General features: G+C 43.3%; 1 protein-coding gene across 4 annotated transcripts in view; it reads right to left on the bottom strand.

The window, feature by feature from the left end:
* LOC148480557 (beta-1,4-galactosyltransferase galt-1-like) overlaps positions 1 to 18,764 on the bottom strand; it is a 28,592-nt gene extending 9,828 nt beyond the window's left edge. Inside the window, exon 1 of one of the 4 annotated variants that reach the window (XM_088454212.1) lies at positions 18,737 to 18,764. The gene's annotated coding sequence lies outside the window, so the exon portion shown is untranslated. Of the gene's footprint in view, positions 1 to 3,887; positions 3,960 to 18,481; positions 18,692 to 18,736 lie in introns of those variants that run through there. The other 3 variants (XM_088454210.1, XM_088454211.1, XM_088454213.1) reach the window with 3 other exon arrangements.
* Between the last annotated feature and the right edge of the window lie 384 nt (positions 18,765 to 19,148).

Genomic DNA, 19,148 nt, shown 5'->3' with positions numbered 1-19,148 from the left:
TTGAATGTGGGAAACAAAGGACAGTTCAGAGTCAAGATTGTAGTGCCTCCATAATACACATTATGCTAGACTGTAATATCCCTAATACACAGTATGCCACATTCTGGTGCCCCCAAAATACACATTATGCCAGATTGTAATATCCCCAATACACAGTGATAACGCAGGAATATGTGGTCGTACAAGTTCCGTCAGCAATTCACGAATATATGCATGCTTCTGTATTTCACTATTACTTTTATTGCAATTAAGAATATATAGAAATAATTGAGAATATATAAAAGTTAGTTGCGTGAGTTGTAGAAGACCATATTTGTCGAATGGCTTCAGTCTAGAGCGGATAGGGTATACTCTATTACCTCTAAAGTAAGCAAATCCTGTGTCTAATGCAGCAGCCATCTTGTTAAGTGGTTTAACAATAAGAATTGTAGCTTTAAAATGTCCGTTTTTAGCGTGTGCAGAACAGCAGATAACAAGTCTCGATTTTATAAATAAAGCGAGTTAATCAAGAAAGCCTTGGCCTGCAAGAAGCAGGCGCGAGAATCTACATAGGAACAGAGAAAAAGATGATAACATATTATTATGGTTAGGACAAACAATTCGGGTCTAGTACGTATGAATATTAAATAAATTAATATTTGCCATTTTGGATGTGTTAGAGATATAGAGGAGTTATAGTATAAAGCTCATGAGAGAAAGAGGGAGGGGGAGCAGTCGGAGGACAAAGGAGAGAGGGAGCACATCGAGGAGCTGCGGGGTGCTGTTGCCGTACGTATGTATGAAATTGGCTGATATGCTGCACTGGGTGTCATAAATTTATTTTACAAGTATTCCTACTGCTGTTGAAATAACGTAAGTGTTATGTTTTTGTTGTAACTCTGCACTGGCAAAATACATGTATAATTATGCTGTCTTTAAGTAAAAGCATTGTCATTTATTTTAGAATCTGTATTGGTGTGAATTATTTCATTTCTTCTTATAACAAGTAAGGTTTATAAATAAATATAGAACACATTGCGTTATCAATTTTGGTGCCGTGACTCGGATACACCAGATGACACCTGCTATAGGCGAGTGAGTGAGAGAGTTTACACGGGCAGTGAGTTATTTTGCTCATTAGATAATTTTTATTTTTTATTATTATTAAACGTGCAATTTTGTCTTGTTTTTTCTTCTTCACCTTTCTCCCTCAGTCTTTTGATATGGTGGTAAGTTAAACTGTGATGTATTAGTTGAATGTTTTGAACTTGTTCCTGTTAGAAATTTAATAAGTTTTTTTTTACCCACTTGTTCCTTTATTATAAAAAGGTTTCGTAGTCTGTTAGAAAATGGCACTTCGCAGTCTGGCAGTGCGCCAGTAGATAAGAGAAGGTTATTCTGTCCTGCGCAACACTTTCCACTGAAATATGTTAAATGTAAAATATTGATATTCTTTAAATTTGCAAATTGAATTCTTTTTCTGCTCACTCTGATAGGTTAAACAAAAAAAACAAAAAACCTTGATTGGGTAGTTAAGGTACATGTGTTTTAATTGTTTGTATTTTGCTGTGTTAGATTTAGCAGACAGTTTGATTAACATAGATCAGTTTCTGCTGATGTTATGATATATTGTAAACTTGAGGTGTTTATTCCAGAATTTGAAATATTGTTTAAGATTTGTTATGTGTCAGATACATGTTTGAGGTAATATGCATTGGTGACATATAGCCAGGTGCATAAATATTGGGACATTGACAGAACTTTCATATTTTGGCCTCTATTCACCACCACAATGGCTTTGGAATGAAACAAACAAGATGTGCTTTAACTGCAGACTTTCAGACTTAATTTGAGGGTAATTACATCCAAATCAGGTGAACGGTATAGAAATTACAATGGTTTCTATATGTGCCTCCCACTTTTTAAGGGGCCAAAAGTAATGGGACAAACTAAACAATCCTAAATCTAACTTTTACTTTTTAATACTTTGTTGCAAATCTTTTGCAGGCAATTACAGCCTGAAGTCTGGAACGCATAGACATCACCAGACGCTGGTTTTCATCCCTGGTGATGCTCTGCCAGGCCTCTACTGCAAATGTCTTCAGTTCCTGCTTGTTCTTGGGGCATTTTCCCTTCAGTTTTGTCTTCATCAAGTGAAATACATGCTCAAATCGGATTCAGGTCAGGGGATTGACTTGGCCATTGCATAACATTCCACTTTTTAGCCTTAAAAAACTCTTTGGTTGCTTTTGCAGTATGCTTCGGGTCATTGTCCATCTGCACTGTGAAGTGCCGTCCAATGAGTTCTGAAGCATTTGTCTGAATATGAGCATATAATATTGCCCGAAACACTTCAGAATTCATTCTGCTGCTTTTGTCAGCAGTCACATCAATAAATACAAGGGAACCAGTTCCATTGGCAGCCATACATACCCAGGCCATGACACTACCACCACCATGCTTCACTGATGAGGTGGTATGTTTTGGATCATGAGCAGTTCCTTTCCATCTGTATACTCTCTTCCCATCACTCTGGTACAAGTTGATCTTTGTCTCATCTGTTCATAGGATGTTGTTCCAGAACTGTAATGGCTTCTTTAGATGTGGTTTGGCAAACTCTAATCTGGTCTTCCTGTTTTTGTGGCTCACCAATGGTTTACATCTTGTGGTGAACCCTCTATATTCACTCTTGTGAAGTCTTCTCTTGATTGTTGACTTTGACACATACACACCTACCTCCTGGAGAGTGCTCTTGATTTGTCCAACTGATCTGAAGGGGTTTTTCTTCACCAGGGAAATAATTCTTCTGTCATCCACCATAGTTGTTTTCCGCGGTCTTCCGGGTCTTTTGGTGTTGCTGAGCTCTCCGATGCGTTCTCTCTTTTTAAGAATTTTCCAAACAGTTGATTTGGCCACACCTAATGTTTTTGCTATCTCTCTGATGGGTTTGTTTTGATTTTTCAGCCTAATGATGGCTTGCTTCACTGATAGTGACAGCTCTGTGGATCTCATATTGAGAGCCGACAACAACTGATTCCAAATGCAAATGTCACACCTAGAATCAACTCCAGACCTTTTACCTGCTTAATTGATAATGAAATAACAAGGGAATAGCCCACACCTGTCCATGAAATAGCTTTTGAGTTGATAGCCCCATTACTTTTGGCCCCTTAAAAAGTGGGAGGCACATATAGAAACCGTTGTAATTCCTACACCGTTCACCTCATTTGGATGTAATTACCCTCAAATTAAAAGTCTGCAGTTAAAGCACATCTTGTTTGTTTCATTTCAAAGCCATTGTGGTGATGAATAGAGGCCAAAATATGAAAATTCTGTCAATATCCCAACATTTATGCACCTGACTGTAGATGTTTTTTTTGATTTTCTTTGTCTTTTCTGAAAGGTGTGTGTATAGAGACGTGAAGCTGTTTATGTGTGAGCTTGCAGGAATATTATCATAGGCAAAAGGGAGAAGTCCACGTGGCTAGATAATGTAAAATTGATCTGCAGATATTTAAAAAAAAAAAAAACCAAGATAATATTGATGTGAAGGTGCTAAACCCGTATAACGAAGACAGGGGTGCCCAGGGTAGACGTGTAGTTACAGGTGGTGTAACAGGTGTGCTGACCTGATAACAACAGGCAGGTAGCACGATGGACAGGTGTGTTAATCTGATAACGAAAGACAGGTAGCACGGGGTAGGTTTTTGGGGGTTTTCATTTTGACAGACGTGTCACAATTTTGAAAGGAAAAAAAAAAAAGTTAATCTCATTTGTTTTTTAAAGGGCAACATTGTCTATGTATTTGTATCAGTGCTCGAAGTGAGAATATTGAAGTGGGGGTATGGCAGTTTCAGTTGATATCACCCCATTCCCTGTACATCACACTAAATACTTCGCTCTCTTACCCCCTGTACCTGTTCCATGTCCGGAGTCAGCGCAGACAGTCTGGCTTCTCCTCCCATTCCCCAGCTGGCAGTGAAGCTCCGCGGCAGATCAGCATCCTCCTTCCAGGTTAGACTTGGTACTGGCTGTAAACCAAGCATGGCAAGGACCAGCAGCCAATCAGATGCAGCCACGTGCATGCTTCTGATTGGCTGCCGGTCTGCAAGCCGTGATTGGCTAGCGGCCAGCACCAAGGTTAAAAGGACCACCGTGATGAGTCCTTAAATGGCCGCCGATACGCAATAGGTTTATGACCGGCGACGTGTTTGTAGTACTGTGGCCGCATCTTTCATGGTGCCGGGACCCTCACCTCATGCTCGGTCAGGCCAGCGCTGCTTGGAGATGTGTCCCCAGCGGGACACATCTCCACATTATGCTGCAGCTGCTCTTTAGCTCCCAGCATGAAGAATAAGTTGGCTGGCTCACTTCGAGCACTGATTTGTATGGGATTGAAGATAGTTAATGTAAGTGATAGAGGGTATGAGCAAGTGATTTGAATGTGCAGAGGTTGATTGTAGCCTGCAATAAGCTACAGAGTATGGGGGAAGCACCTGGATGGTAATGGTTGTATGAATGAAGGCGAGAAGGAATTGGTTTGGTGAAACGGTTAATGGAACCAGGGTAGTTTACCACAATTTGTATGGAATCCCATTAACATGCTTATACTCAAGAAAGAATGAAGGTTTCTCATTGGAAGTGTAAAGCTGGAAGAAAGTGTTCCCATTTCAAGATCAAGAGATTGTTTTATATCCTCTCAAATAGAGTTTTATTTTTGCAGCAGAGAGAACAGAAAAAAAAAAAAAAGAAAATTTTTTTGAATATGGCATAGAGTGAGTTGCCAAGAGTTAAGAGGGTAGTCATTTAAAATAAAAATAAAAATGTTTAGAGCTTGGAAGCAGAGGATGGGGAATGAGGGTAGCATAATGCGGAATCTAGGGATAATAATTTAAAATGCATATGTGATTAGGAATGACAAGTATGTATGCAATTATGAAAGACTTGTATGATGATGAGTGTGCAAAAATTGTTTTTTTAAATGGTCACCAGAACCTTTACCAATGTCTGGCACATTTAATCTGTTTGTTTGAGAAACTTTTAAAGCAACAATTGTTTTATCCAAATTGGCCAAATTTATTTAATCAAACAATTGCAATTTCTCACAGTGTAGCATTAAGAAGCTACACAATGACACCTACAGTGCGGTATGGCAGTCAGCCAACGGCACCCCCCGCCTTCATAGCTCTCCTCCCCCTGCCCTCCTTCCCCAGACCCCCTTACCTTTCATCTTCCCATTTTGTCTCTTTATTTTGTTTTATTCTAGATTTATACCTCAGAGACTGCTGTCTTTGATTATGACAATGCTGATGTAACGCCTGAGCTTATTGCTATATCTATGCTTGCTTATTTTAATCAATAATACCAAGATTTGTATCTCACAGACTATTGTCTCTGAAGCTGACTTAGGGGTCTATTTACTAAGCAGTGTTAGGAGAAGTGAAAAGTGAAGAGTGAAAAGTGATAAGGTACCAGTCAATCAGCTCCTAACTGCCATCTCACAGGCTGTGTTTGAAAAATGACAGTTGGGAGCTTATTGGCTGGCACCTTATCACTTTTCACTTCTACTAACACTTCTTAGTAAATAGACCCCTTAATGTCCAAGTTTACTGTTATAGCTATGCCTGTTTATTCTAATCAACAATTTGTTTATGACCATTCCCCAGAAGTGAACTGTTAGGTCTGATTCAGCTGATGCAATTGATGATTATTACTGATATCTGTGTCCTTCCTGCAACTAATTGCACGATCATTAGCAGGTTCAATGTGTCCTGGATACCTTGTATTTATCTAACCATTTATTGTTTGTGAGTAATTCAGTTTCCTAATGAAGTAACCCGGATGTTGTCACAGAAATCTGTCATGTGCAGCATCATTCACAGCAAAGAAATTGTGCAGGAATCCAGATTCAGGGGCCTACTCATCAACACTAAAATAACGTTTTTAAGGACATTTTCCTTAAATAACGTTATTTTGGTAATCATGTAGCCACTTAGCACAGGAGATATCACAGACATTAGTATGGGGATGTGGAAATTGTGGTATTCATCAAATTCCGAAAATTATCAATTTTCGGAATTTGATGCAGTTACTATTTGCCACTGTGAGGTGGCGAATAGCAGGTGAAACTTACCTGTATCTGCGTGTGCAGGTCCCCCGATGAGTCCCTCCGACGCTCTGCTCCGTCCTCAGGCTCCGGAGGCTGGTCGGACATGTGTGCTCCCCAGCAGAGCACAAGAAAGTTTAGACAAAAAAAAAAAAAAAAAGGGGGGGGTTTTCTAATCTGTCATGTGGTCTGCTGGGAAACCACATGACAGACCAGCAGGACGGAGCCGGAGGCTGCTGCGCGGACAGGTAAGTCGGGGGGGGGGGGGGGGGCGGGGAGGTGAGCGGAGGGGGGAGGGGGTTACACAAACTTAACGCATCTGTAGGCAGTGCTACGCATGCACTGGCTTTACAGATGTAACAGATGCGATAAAGGTAGTGTAGGCAGGGAAAAATGTATCTATTTCCCGAAAAGCTGTCATCGCAAAAATGACAGCTTTTCGGAATAGATACTTGTGGAGAGGTGGAATGATGAATTACACCTATAATTAGCTAGAACTCAATGAGAGTTCTAAAGCTAATTATCTCCAGAGAATTTTTAGGTTTAATGAATAGGCCCCATAGTATCCCATGTGTTGTTAAAGGTGACAGAGGTACACATTTTACAGGGAAGGTATTACAAGCAATATGTCACTATATGGGTTTATAAAAGCAAAATTGAATGTGTAAGCACTAACATTAAGTACAAGTTAGATAAGGTGGGTGTGGGGACTGCCATGAGTTGGCTGGGGGCTTTACCTCTGGTTTTGTATAGCATTCACACTGCTCCAAAGCAGCCACTTAACCTGTGCCTTATGGGCTACTTTTTGGAAAACTGCCTATCCATATTGTAAGCCCAGCAGCAGACTTGTCACTGTTATATGATTTAACTACGGACTATGTTATACAATTCTCACAGCATCTGAAGAAAAGCAAGGAAAGCTTATGAAGAGACTCCCAGAGGTACCTTGTCATGGAGTCCAGCCTGGAGACTATGGGGGTCATTCAGACCCGCTCGCGAGCAAAGTTCGCTCGCAAGCGGGTCGATGTTGTGAGAATGCGCATGCGCACGATGGAGGGAGCTCCGTCGTGCGCATGCGCGAGACCCGGCGAGCGACGAGAAATACGTCGCTCGGGGTCTCGCACCAAAGGGGGCGAGCTGTTGATGGTGACTGACAGCACACCCCCTTTGGTGGGTGTGCCGGCCAGACGGAGGCGTTCCCATGGAAACGCCTACCGTCTGAGTCTGGCCCCACTGACATCAGTAATGATGTCAGTGGGAGTGACTTTGGCTCTGATAGAGCCAAAATCACTCCTGGGCTTGCGGCAGCGAGACCCTACCGCAAGGGTCTCGTCGCAAGCCCGATGGTCGCGATGGTCTTGACCGTCGCGACCATCATCATGGACGATCGCATAAGCTGTGGGTGGTAACCCACAGCTATGTGAGCATCCATAAGGCCGCTCCACATTTAAATAGGACAGCCCTGATTCAAAGCGAGCGTTCTGCTCAGAGCGTTCAGCTCTGAATCAGGGCCTATGTAATGGTGAGAAATTTCTTACGTTCTGGTTGTCTCATAGATCGATGGCAAGGCCCGTTCCAGGATCTGCTAACAACCTCGATGTGACTGAAAAGGACAATTGGATTCACACATCGCACTGCAAGAAGGTTTCCGACCTGGCGGTGAGGTCAGTTAAAGCAAAAGAAAACGCAGATAAAGACATTGACTGTGATAGAACATGGAGGTCATCTTGTATGACTGTAGTGTCATAAACCTCTGGTCAGTCACGTGACGCACTCTGTTACACAGAAAGACGAGCAGAGGGCCTTGGGTGGGGCTTGGGTCTGTTCTTAGTGGTTAGTAACATATCAGTTGAGTTTGGGGTGGAGCCTGTTGAAGGGGTATTGTGGGAAATTATAGTTGTTCCTTCTCTTTCTTCTGGAGATTGACGGTGCAGTACTGTTTTCAATATTGCTTCTATTTTTATTATAATACTGTTATTTGTATTCATTGTGTGAGTTATATTATAAACATATCTATCCTTTGTTAGCCTGATACCTCTTTATTTCTGAATCTGAACTAAACACTTCTCTTTCAATTCTTATTTCTTACCCCTCCTTCCTCCTTATTAATCTAAGCTACACACTTCTCTTTCTATTACATTGCCTATTCTTCCTTTCCCCTTATTTTCCGTGATTTAAATTTAACAAACTTATTTGATGAATGGGCCTGAACAAAGTCACAGTTTAGACCAAGATAAGGTTCACAGAATCGGGGACATTATAAGTAGTGTTCTGCGGATTGAGGACAAAGAAAAAGAAAGATGGCTATGTGTGATCAAGTCTCTGTGTATCCATTGATTGAGGCAGTTATTTTTGTTGCATTTTTAATTTTTTTTATTTTTTATAGTGAATGAGAGCAGTCAAGGAATGGTGGCTGATGAGGGCGGTGTGGAGAGTTATCCTAGGGGCACTGCCGGGGTCATATTGGTAGACTCCACTCCTATTTTGAAACCCATAATCATAAGGGATAACGTATTAATCACATTAAGGGCTCTATTTACTACAATCCGCATTGGGAATTCAGGCAATATCACAGGAATTTACTAAAAATCCCCTTCAGGGACAGAGCTCTGTCCTTGCGAATCCCCTCTGCAGCCCTATCACAGTATTTTCGCAAAAAATACTGTGACAAGTGCCCGGGCATGCGCCGACTGGCTGCCGCTGCTACCCCCCCCGGCGCTAAGCCCTGTCCCCCGGTGCTAAGCCTCTCCCCCATGATCATGGACCCCCCCTCCTTTAATTACACTTACCTGCACGATCTGGGCTCCGGTGATGTCCTCCATGCCTCCAGTCAGCTGATATCCCATACTGCACTGTGGCCCGGTCACCTGATGACTGGGCTGCTGTGCAGGATGGGAGACCAGCTGACTGGAGGGAGGACATCACTGGAGCCCCGAACTCTGGTCCCTGGACTCAGGTAAGTAAATTTTTTTTTTTGGACTATTTTTTTTTTTTTTGCAGTGTATCAGCGTGTGGTCTGTTTAGACCACACAGCTGATCACTGGGGCCAGCTCCGGGCTCTGCATGTTAGAGCGGAGCAAGAGTCCGGTAACTGGGGGAGACCCTGGATAACGCCACCTCCAAGTGGCGTTATTATCACAGGGCCTCTCCAGGTATTTTTTTTTCACTATTTATTTTTAGTAACTTGCACACAGATCACATTTCCCATTACAATTATGGAAAAGGCAATCTGATTACTAAAAATAAGTGATACTTAGGGGTTGGAGTAGAATTTTACAAATTCTACTCCAATTGCCCTGTAGTAACTTTAGGTGAAACTAAAATAATGTGAAAAGGGTGTGAAAACACCCTTTCAATTTATTTTAGTAAAAATAATGATAATAAATAGAGCCCTAAGAGCTATAAAAGGCGCACACACTAATTTTACTACTGATACTCCCAGGTATAGGTATGGATCAGAGGATGGTCAAAAGACCAAGGTGAAAAATTCTTAATAAACCATATGTAAAAATAATTAGAAGGTTTGAAAAAAAAATAAATATATAAATTTAACAAAATACAGGTAAATAAGGACTCATACTGGTACTAGGTATAAGAGACATCTGATCAAGTATCGGGAAAAGAAGAGCCATTACAGTGAGGAAAAGCTGTGAAGGTTTGCCTCACAAATCCGAAATGTATATGAATACTGTGGTTTAAATTCAGAGAAGAGGTGTACATAGACAGCACCTCTATGCAAACTGACACTTCGTCCGTTAACACTTATCATGATGTGATAGAAAGAACAATAAAGTTGATTGTTGGGTATGTAGTCACCATGTCATTCAGGGAATGTTGTGCTAATGTTTATCTCATTGCACTCAAATCAAACAACATTTCACTCACTGGGCTCTATTTATTAACATTATTTTTACTAAAATAAAGTGAAAAAGGGTGTTTTCACACCCTTTTCACATTATTTTAGTTTCACCTGTAGTTATTACAGGGCAATTGGAGTAGAATTAGTAAAATTCTACTCCAACCCCTAATTATCACTTATTTTTAGTAAAGCAGATCGCATGTCCCATAATTGTAATGGGAAATGTGATCCGACCATAGTTACTAAAAATAAATTGTAAAAAAATATCGGGGGAAGCCCTGTGATAATAACGCCACCTGGAGGTGGCGTTATCCAGGGTCTCCCCCGGTTACCGGGCTCCCACTCTGCTCTAACGGGGAGAGCAGAGGCGGGAGCCGGTACCAGTAATCAGCTGTGTGGTCTAAACAGACCGCAAGCTGATTGCTGTACAAAAAAGAAAAAAAAAATGTAAATATTTTTTTTTCCCTTTTTCCCTTACCTGAATCCAGGGACCGGTGATCGGTCCTCCGGTGATGACTCCTCTCCGGTCAGCTGGTCTCCCACAGTGCACTGCTGCCCGGTCATCAGGTGATCGGGCCCCAGTGCAGTATGGGAGATCACCTGATCGGGAAGCCCGGAGAAGATCACCGGAGGCCAGGAGGATGCAGGTAAGTGTAATGAAGGGGGGGGGGGTCGCGGGGGTGTCCGTGATCGCGGGGGGCGGGGCTTGGTGTCGGTGGGGGTAGCAGCGACGGTGGGTCGGCGCATGCGCGGGCTCTTAGTCGCGGTATTTTTTCCGAAAATACCGCGACTAGAGTGCGGATGGGATCCGCAGGGACAGAGCTTTATCGCAAGCTCTGTCCCTGCAAGGGATTTATAGTAAATCCCTGTGATATTGCCTGAATTCGCAATGCGAATTCACTCAGTAATATCACACTACAATCCGCATTCAATATGCGGATTGTAGTAAATAGAGCCCACTATGTGGAATTCACACACTTGAACCTAATAATGTCACAGGTTCCCTACATTTAAAATTAGCAAGGTATCCAAGGTATGATTAGGACAACATCATGTGTCTTAACAAAACAGTATAAGAGTTGAAAGTACTTATTTGGTAACCAATGTTTGTAATACAATCGTACAGAGTTAAACTTGTTTGGGGATCTTTTAGAGATCATTAAATACACAAAACCTAATAATGAATAAATGTGTGAATGCATTAATAAACTGTAATAACAGAAAAAAATGTAGTGGTACAATAAAATATACAGTCATCGTATTGCAGAATGTAACAAGCAAGAAGAAAGCGTGGATGAAAATGAATGCCCGTTGTAATGTCCCTTATAATGCTTTTCTAACACATTGGGCTCTATTTACTACAATCCGCATTGATAATGCAGATTGTAGTGTGATATTACCGAGTGAATTCGCATTGCGAATTCAGGCAATATCACAGGGATTTACTACAAATCCCTTGCAGGGACAGAGCTTGCGATAAAGCTCTGTCCCTGTTAATCCCCTTTGGAGCCTTATCACGGTTTTTTCGCAAAAAATACCGTGATTAAGTGCCCGCGCATGCGCCGACCATTCGCCGCAGCTACCCCCCTCTGGTGCTAAGCCCCGCCCCCCGTGATTGCGGACCCCCTGCGACCCCCCCTCCCTTACTTACACTTACCTGCATGCTCCAGGCCTCCGGTGAGGTCTTCCATTCCTCCGGTCAGGTGAACTCCCTTACTGCACTGGGGCCCGATCACCTGATGACCGGGCAGCAGTGCACTGTGGGAGACCAGCTGACCGGAGGGGAGTCATCACCGGAGGCCCGATCACCGGTCCCTGGAGTCAGGTAAGTACATTTTTTTTTTTTACTATTTTTTTTTTCTTTTTTTTTTACAGTAATCAGCTTGCAGTCTGTTTAGACCACACAGCTGATTACTGGGACCGACTCCCGGCTCTGCTCTCCCCGTTAGAGGAGGGCAGGAGGCGGGTAACCAGGGGAGACCCTGGATAACGCCACCTCCAGGTGGCGTTATTATCACAGGCTGTCCCCGGTATTTTTTTCACATTTATTTTTAGTAACTATGTATCTATATGGACAGGTATGTATAATGTCCCAGTAACTACTATTACTCTGTATCTATGTGGACAGGTATGTATAATGTCCCAGTAATTACTATTACTCTGTATCTATGTGGACAGGTATGTATAATGTCCCAGAAACAGTTATTACTTTAATAGAAAATGTATATAGAAAGAGACTTTTGTTGCTCATATACGATGATGCTATAGGAGAAATATCACTTTACATAATTCAATTTAGTGCTATATTTTCAGGCCAGATGATTAGAACAATATTAATAATAAAAATATTATTTTAGTAATAAATGTAAATAATTATTTGAAATAAATGTATTTATAATGTTTGTTGTACTTTATATGGCTTCTGTAACTTTTTGGTGGCTTTCTTAATTGGTACACTCATTTTATGATTTCATTATTTGGGATATACAAACGTAATGAATATAAAAGGTTTAAAAATGGAAACATACATTTTATGAATATAGTTCTCTAAAATACCCCTATACAGAATGCCGTATGAATATAAAGTAGAAATGTAGAGATCGGATTTTATCAGGTGAAAGTGCGCAGGTCAGTAACAGATGGCAGAGATGGGTCACTATTACTGCGCTGCCAGCGGCACTGAGCAGGACTGTAAACATCATACTAACATCCCAGTCTCCTACAATTTACATAAAGAGAACTTTCCCTAGGATGTGGCGCTGTGTAGCCTCATTAGGGACTTAGGGCTCTATTTATTAACATTATTTTTACTAAAATAAAGTGAAAAAGGGTGTTTTCACACCCTTTTCACATTATTTTAGTTTCACCTGTAGTTATTACAGGGCAATTGGAGTAGAATTAGTAAAATTCTACTCCAACCCCTAGTATCACTTATTTTTAGTAAAGCAGATCGCATTTCCCATAATTGTAATTGGAAATGTGATCCGACCAGAGTTACTAAAAATAAATTGTAAAAAATTACCTGGAGGTGGAGTTATCCAGGGTCTCCCCCAGTTACCGGGCTCCCACTCTGCTCTAACGGGGAGAGCAGAGGCGGGAGCCGGTACCAGTAATCAGCTGTGTGGTCTAAATAGACCGCAAGCTGATTGCTGTAAAAGAAAAGAAAAAAAAAAATTGAAACATTTTTTTTTTTTACTTACCTGAATCCAGGGACCGGTGATCGGGCCTCCGGTGATGGCTCCTCTCCGGTCAGCTGGTCTCCCATAGTGCACTGCGGCCCGGTTATCAGGTGATCGGGTCCCAGTGCAGTATGGGAGATCACCTGATCGGGAAGCCCGGAGAAGATCACCGGAGGCCAGGAGGATGCAGGTAAGTGAAGGGGGGGGCGTGTTGCGGGGGTCCGCGATCACGGGGGGTGGGGCTTAGCGACGGTGGGTCGGTGCATGCGCGGGCTCTTAGTCGCTGTATTTTTTCTGAAAATACCGCGACTAGAGTGCGGATGGGACCCACAGGGACAGAGCTTTATCGCAAGCTCTGTCCCTGCAAGGGATTTATAGTCAATCCCTGTGATATTGCCTGAATTCACAATGCGAATTCACTCGGTAATATCACACTACAATCCGCATTCAATATGCGGATTGTAGTAAATAGAGCCCTTAGTGACTCATTACAGCGAACAGACAACAGATTTGACCAGATTAGATTCTAGTCAGGAATGGATAAGGATCTGCCGCTTCGGCCCATGCACATATCATCCAACCTATTATTGTATTCAGTAGACCGAGCAGGCGCAGTGAGTGTGGTCACAACATGTCTGGGGTGTGCCCAGTCCCAGTATCCTTCCCCAGGTATGTGCGGCACCACATAAACATCCTGAAAGTCAGGACAGCTGGGAGAAATGCATACATGCATTCAATTTTGGACCTTTTGCTATGCTTTTAGGAACTCCCTGCAGACATCTATAAGGGCTCATGTAATAGCCTGTGAGCTTCAGGCACAATTATGGTGAGTCCAGTGGCAAACGCAGGATTTCTAGAGGGGGATTTCCAAATGCTTGATTTTAGAGTGAGTGTGGCCAGTCCAGGGCCGAAACTAGGATTTTTGTCACCAGGGGCAAGACAGTAATTTGGCGCCCCCCATGTAATTCCCCCTGCAGTAGTGCCCATATTGTAATGCCCCCATAGTAATGCCCATATGTTAATACCCCCATAGTAATGCCCCTGTAGTGCCCACCATACAGTAATGCCCCTGTAGTGCCCATGCTCTCATAGTAATGCCCCTGTATTGCCCATGCCCCATAGTAATATCCCTGTAATGCCCTTACAGTAATGCCCCTGTAGTGCTCATGCCCCCACAGTAATGCCCCTGTAGTGCCCATGCCCCAATAGTAATGCCCCTGTAGTGCTCATGCCCCATTAGTAATGCCCCTTATTGCCTATGCCCCCATAGTAATGCCCCTGTGGTAATGCCCCTGCCCCCATAATAATGCCCCTGTAGTGCAGCTTATTAAAAAAAAAAATACTTACCTTGAACCCGCTCCTGCATCCAGCGTCGCGTCCGGTCCGCCGGCTGCTCCTTGGAACTATGGGGGAGATGTCATGACGTCTCCCCCATAGTGCCCATGGGGAGAGCCGGAAGCTGGAGTTCGGGAGAGAACTCCAGCCTCCGGCTCCGGCTCCACCGCGTCGCTGCAGAGAAGGAGCCGGGCGCCCACTGGTAATAAATATTACCAGCGGACGTCCGGTTTGGAGCCTCTCTGCAGCGCCGGGCTGGAGGTCACTGGCACCAGGTACAGCGGCTCACCCGGTGCACGTGCACCTCCAGCCCCCCCCTAGTTGCGGCCCTGGCCAGTCCATAAAGGAGGGTAGAATTAGTACTTAACCAGTTTTAATTAGGAGTGTGCACCGGCCACTTTTCGTGTTTTGGATCTGGATCTTTCTTCGTGTTTTGGATCTGGATTGGTTTTGCCAAAACCACCCTTCCGTGTTTTGGGTTCTGGGCTTTGTGTTTTGGATCTGTATTTTTTTTTTTTTAAAAGCATAAAAACAGCTCAAATCACCGAATTTGTGTGTTTTTCTGCTTCTATGCTATTATTAACCTCAATAACCTTAATTTCCACTCATTTCCAGACTATTCTGAACACCTCACAATAGTGTTTTTATATCCAAATGGTTGCACCGAGGTAGCTGGGTGACTATGCTAAGAGATACGAGTGGGCGGCACAAACACGTGGTCCATCTAGGAGTGACACTGCAGTGGCAGACAGGATGGCAGTTTGAAAAACTAGGCCCCAAACAGTACATAATTCAAAGAAAAAAAAGAGGTGCAAGATGGAATTGTCCTTGGGCCCTCCCACCCACCCTTATGTTGTATAAACAGGACATGCACACTTTAACAAACCAAACATTTCAGCGCCAGGGTCTGCCACACGACTGTGGCTGAAATGATTGGTTCGTTTGGGCCCCCACAAAACAAGCTGGCAATTAATCTGTCCCTGCACAAACTGGCTCTACGGAGGCAAGATGTCGTCCTCATCCTCCGATTCCTCACCCTCTTCAGTGTTGTGTACATCCTCATCCTCACAGAGTATTAATTCGTCCCCACTGGAATCCACAACCACAGGTCCCTCTGTACGTTCTGGAGGCTGGTCTCCCTGGAAGAGTTGATAATTAATTTTATGAACATCATCTTCTCCACATTTTGTGGAAGCAACCTCCTACGCCTTTCGCTGACAAGGTTCCCGGCTGCACTAAACACTCTTTCGGAGTACACACTGGAGGGGGGGCAACTCAGATAAAATAGAGCCAGTTTGTACAGGGACCTCCAAATTGCTTCTTTTTCCTGCCAGTACAGGTACAGACTGTCTGACATGCCTACTTGGATGCTGTCACCGATGTAATCCTTTAACAGACAGACGCACGCTTGTCACTGCTGCTTTAAGGATGCAGGTGCGGCTACAGCCCACACATTTCACAAAGACAGAAAAAAAAAGAAGAATTTTTTTATTGTTTGTGGAGCGCACTTTGAGGGTTACACCACCCTTTAACAGACAGACGCACGCTTGTCGCTGCTGCTTTAAGGACAGTATCATATGCAGTGACAGTAGACTTGTCAGAAATTGTTGGCACGTCCTTCAGTCCGGACCAGATGTCCAAACCGGCCCTTGACTTATGACACAGGCGCACGCTTGGCGCTGCTACTGTGATGATGCACGTGCGGCTACATCGCACACAAGTCACAAACACATAAAAAATTAGTTTATTTTTTGGAGCACTTTGAGGGTTACACCACCCTTTAACAGACAGACCCACGCTTGTCGCTGCTGCTTTGAGGATGCAAGTGCGGCTACAGCCCACACAATTCACAAACACAGAAAATATTTGGAGTGTACTTTGGGGGTTACAGCACCCTTTAATGGTCAAGCCAGCCGGCCCTTTACTTATGACACAGGCGCACGCTTGGCACTACTTTGTTGATGCACTTGCGGCTACTGCGCACAGAATTCACAAACACAGAAAATATATATTTTTTTTTAGCACTTGGGGGGAGCACCCCTGACAGACAGAGCACCCCCTGGACAACACTACAGCACCCCTTTAGGACTGGGACACTGCACAGGACTTTGGAGTGGACACAGCCCCTATGGACAACTGACTGCACAACACAGTCCAGCCAGCCCCTATGGACTTTGAAGTAGTGGACACAGCCCCTATGGACAACAGCAGCACAGCACAACACAGCCAGCCCCTATGGACTTTGAAGTAGTGGACAGAGCCCCTATGGACAACAGCAGCACAGCACAACACTACTCTGCACTACACTACACTACACAGCCCAGCCAGCCCTAACTCCCACCCTCCCTCTTCACTGTCCACAGCCGAGTGAGAAAATGGCGCCGACGCGGGTACCTTATATAGGATCCAAATCCCGCGAGATCCGGAAGGCGGGATGATAACGTTTTGCCTCGATTTCAGATCAGAGTCAGGCGGGAAAAGTCGAGCCTGACTCGGATCGGCCTCGGATCGGGGGGTTCAGATTTCAGAAATCCGAACCCGCTCACCCCTAGTTTTAATATGAGTCATACAAACTGTATTGTGTGACATAATTCCAGCATATAGAGCACAGGTTCTCAAACTCTGTCCTCAGGACCCCAAACAGTACAGGTTTTCCAGGTCTCCTCACAGAATCACAAGTGAAATAATTAGCTTCACCTGCGAATCTTTTAAAATGCGTGAGTGAGTAATGACTACACCTGTGCAGCTGCTGGGTGACCTGCAAAACGTGACCTGTGTGGGGTCCTGAGGACAGAGTTTGAGAACCACTGATATAGAGGACCAGTGATCACAGAAAGCCATTAGATTCAGCAGTAAGGCCATCCTGCCTGAGCTTAATGTTTTTATTTTAGATGTGGGTACCATTCCAGAGTATTAGAGCTATTCCGGTAGTCTGGAGGATTAGCAAAAAACCTAGCACTGCCCTGGACATATATGTACATATTGGGCTCTATAGCAGCACTACCCTAACAGTGAATGTTTTCCAGATCTCCTAGTTGGTGTACAGGTTATTACTGAAGCTGCATACACACACAACGATTGAGTTAATGAACGATTTTAGTAAACAATTTTCTACCTTGAAAAAATGAACTAAAATCGTTTACTAAAGTTGTTCATTTACTATGTTCATTTAAATGTAATGAACGATTTTTATGAACTACAAACGATTTTTGCATATTAACTTAATGAAAATTGTTGAGTTGACAAGTCTGACTGAACTACAAACTACAAACGTGAACGCGCATGAACAATAATCGTTCATCGTTTGACTCAGAAAGTGAACGATTTTTTCAAACGATTATCGTTAAACTATATCGTTTAACGATAATCATTCAAAAAATCATTGTGTGTATGCACCTTTACTGATACATGTTAAAAGATCCGCAGGTGGTGCTAATTATTTCATTTGTGATACTGAGAAGAACATGCAGCACTAGTAACATTCTATTATATTACTATTTCTATTGTGGTCATGGTGTGGGCTGGGAAGGGGGGGTTCCAGGCAGACGGAACCCCCCATGAGTTCGCCTATGGGTGAGTCTGCCTAGATTAATAAAGCAGCAGTCATTTGAAAAGACAAAAGCAAGCCAAAGAAAAAGCACACACATGCATGCACGCACAAACGCACCACAGGAACTTAGTAAAAGTTGCAGAAATGTACAAACCTTTCTATAAATAAGCCCCACTCAGCCACAACCCATTTTATACATTCTCAATATTACAGTGATTCCAGCCACACCCAAATTACAATTTTAAACATCTAATTTGTCCAATTTTTTTTTTTTTTAAACATAACTATTACATTTCACATTTTATGGGAAAGCTTTGAAGTTCCCCCCTGAGAGACTCTTTGCCTAGAAGCAGCACGTTCTAATACACAGCAGTGTCTAATACACACAGCATTAATATCCTACAAAATAAACTACAGTACCACACAAATGAGAGAGACTCTATACATCACTCTACAATCATCCAGACAGTTACCTTGTCAGTCGCTGGTATCTGAGTCACTGTTATTACTGAGACAAAGTCCAAATTCAGATCAGGGGGTAATAGTTTTATAATCCCGTTGGCAGGGGGGATTAACAAAATAAAAAAGTTACAAGGGTAAATTTGTCTGTGTCCAACACCCAGGAGCTCAGAGAGGAGACTGTCCCACAGGCAAAGCATGAGCAATCTGAAAGGTTTACTGTAATGAGGGGGCGGGGCTTAGAGAGGTAATTAAAGCTTTAGACCAACCTGTAGCTCTCCAGCATGCTTTACCAGCTGATGGATGGGGGGGTATGCTGGGACAGGTTGGCCAGGCCTACATTAAGCTGGGTACACACCTGAAAGGTATAACTGCAGATGATAGTTGTTCATACACACTCAACAACCATCACAGCCATCTGGCTGGGGATCGCGTTGCGCCCCCCTCCCCAGCACCCTGTGCAGTAAGTGTACGGGTAGTTGCCTGACCACCCGTACACAGAGCACGATGGTCAGATATATCTGCATATATTTCTGCCATCGACTATGCTGCACAACCAACACGATATGTCTGTGAATTATGTCATTTACAGACATATCGTCTGTAAAAGCTGATGCTGATAAACACACAAAATATTGGCTGTTCAGTTGAATGGCCAATGTGTCAACCAGTGTGTACCCA

Source organism: Taudactylus pleione, unplaced genomic scaffold (assembly GCF_031769625.1).
Source record: "Taudactylus pleione unplaced genomic scaffold, aTauple2 ptg000610l, whole genome shotgun sequence".
NCBI classification, from domain to species: domain Eukaryota; kingdom Metazoa; phylum Chordata; class Amphibia; order Anura; family Myobatrachidae; genus Taudactylus; species Taudactylus pleione.
The sequence above is the reverse complement of the archived record's forward strand: the minus strand, read 5'-3'. Positions and strand labels throughout refer to the sequence as shown.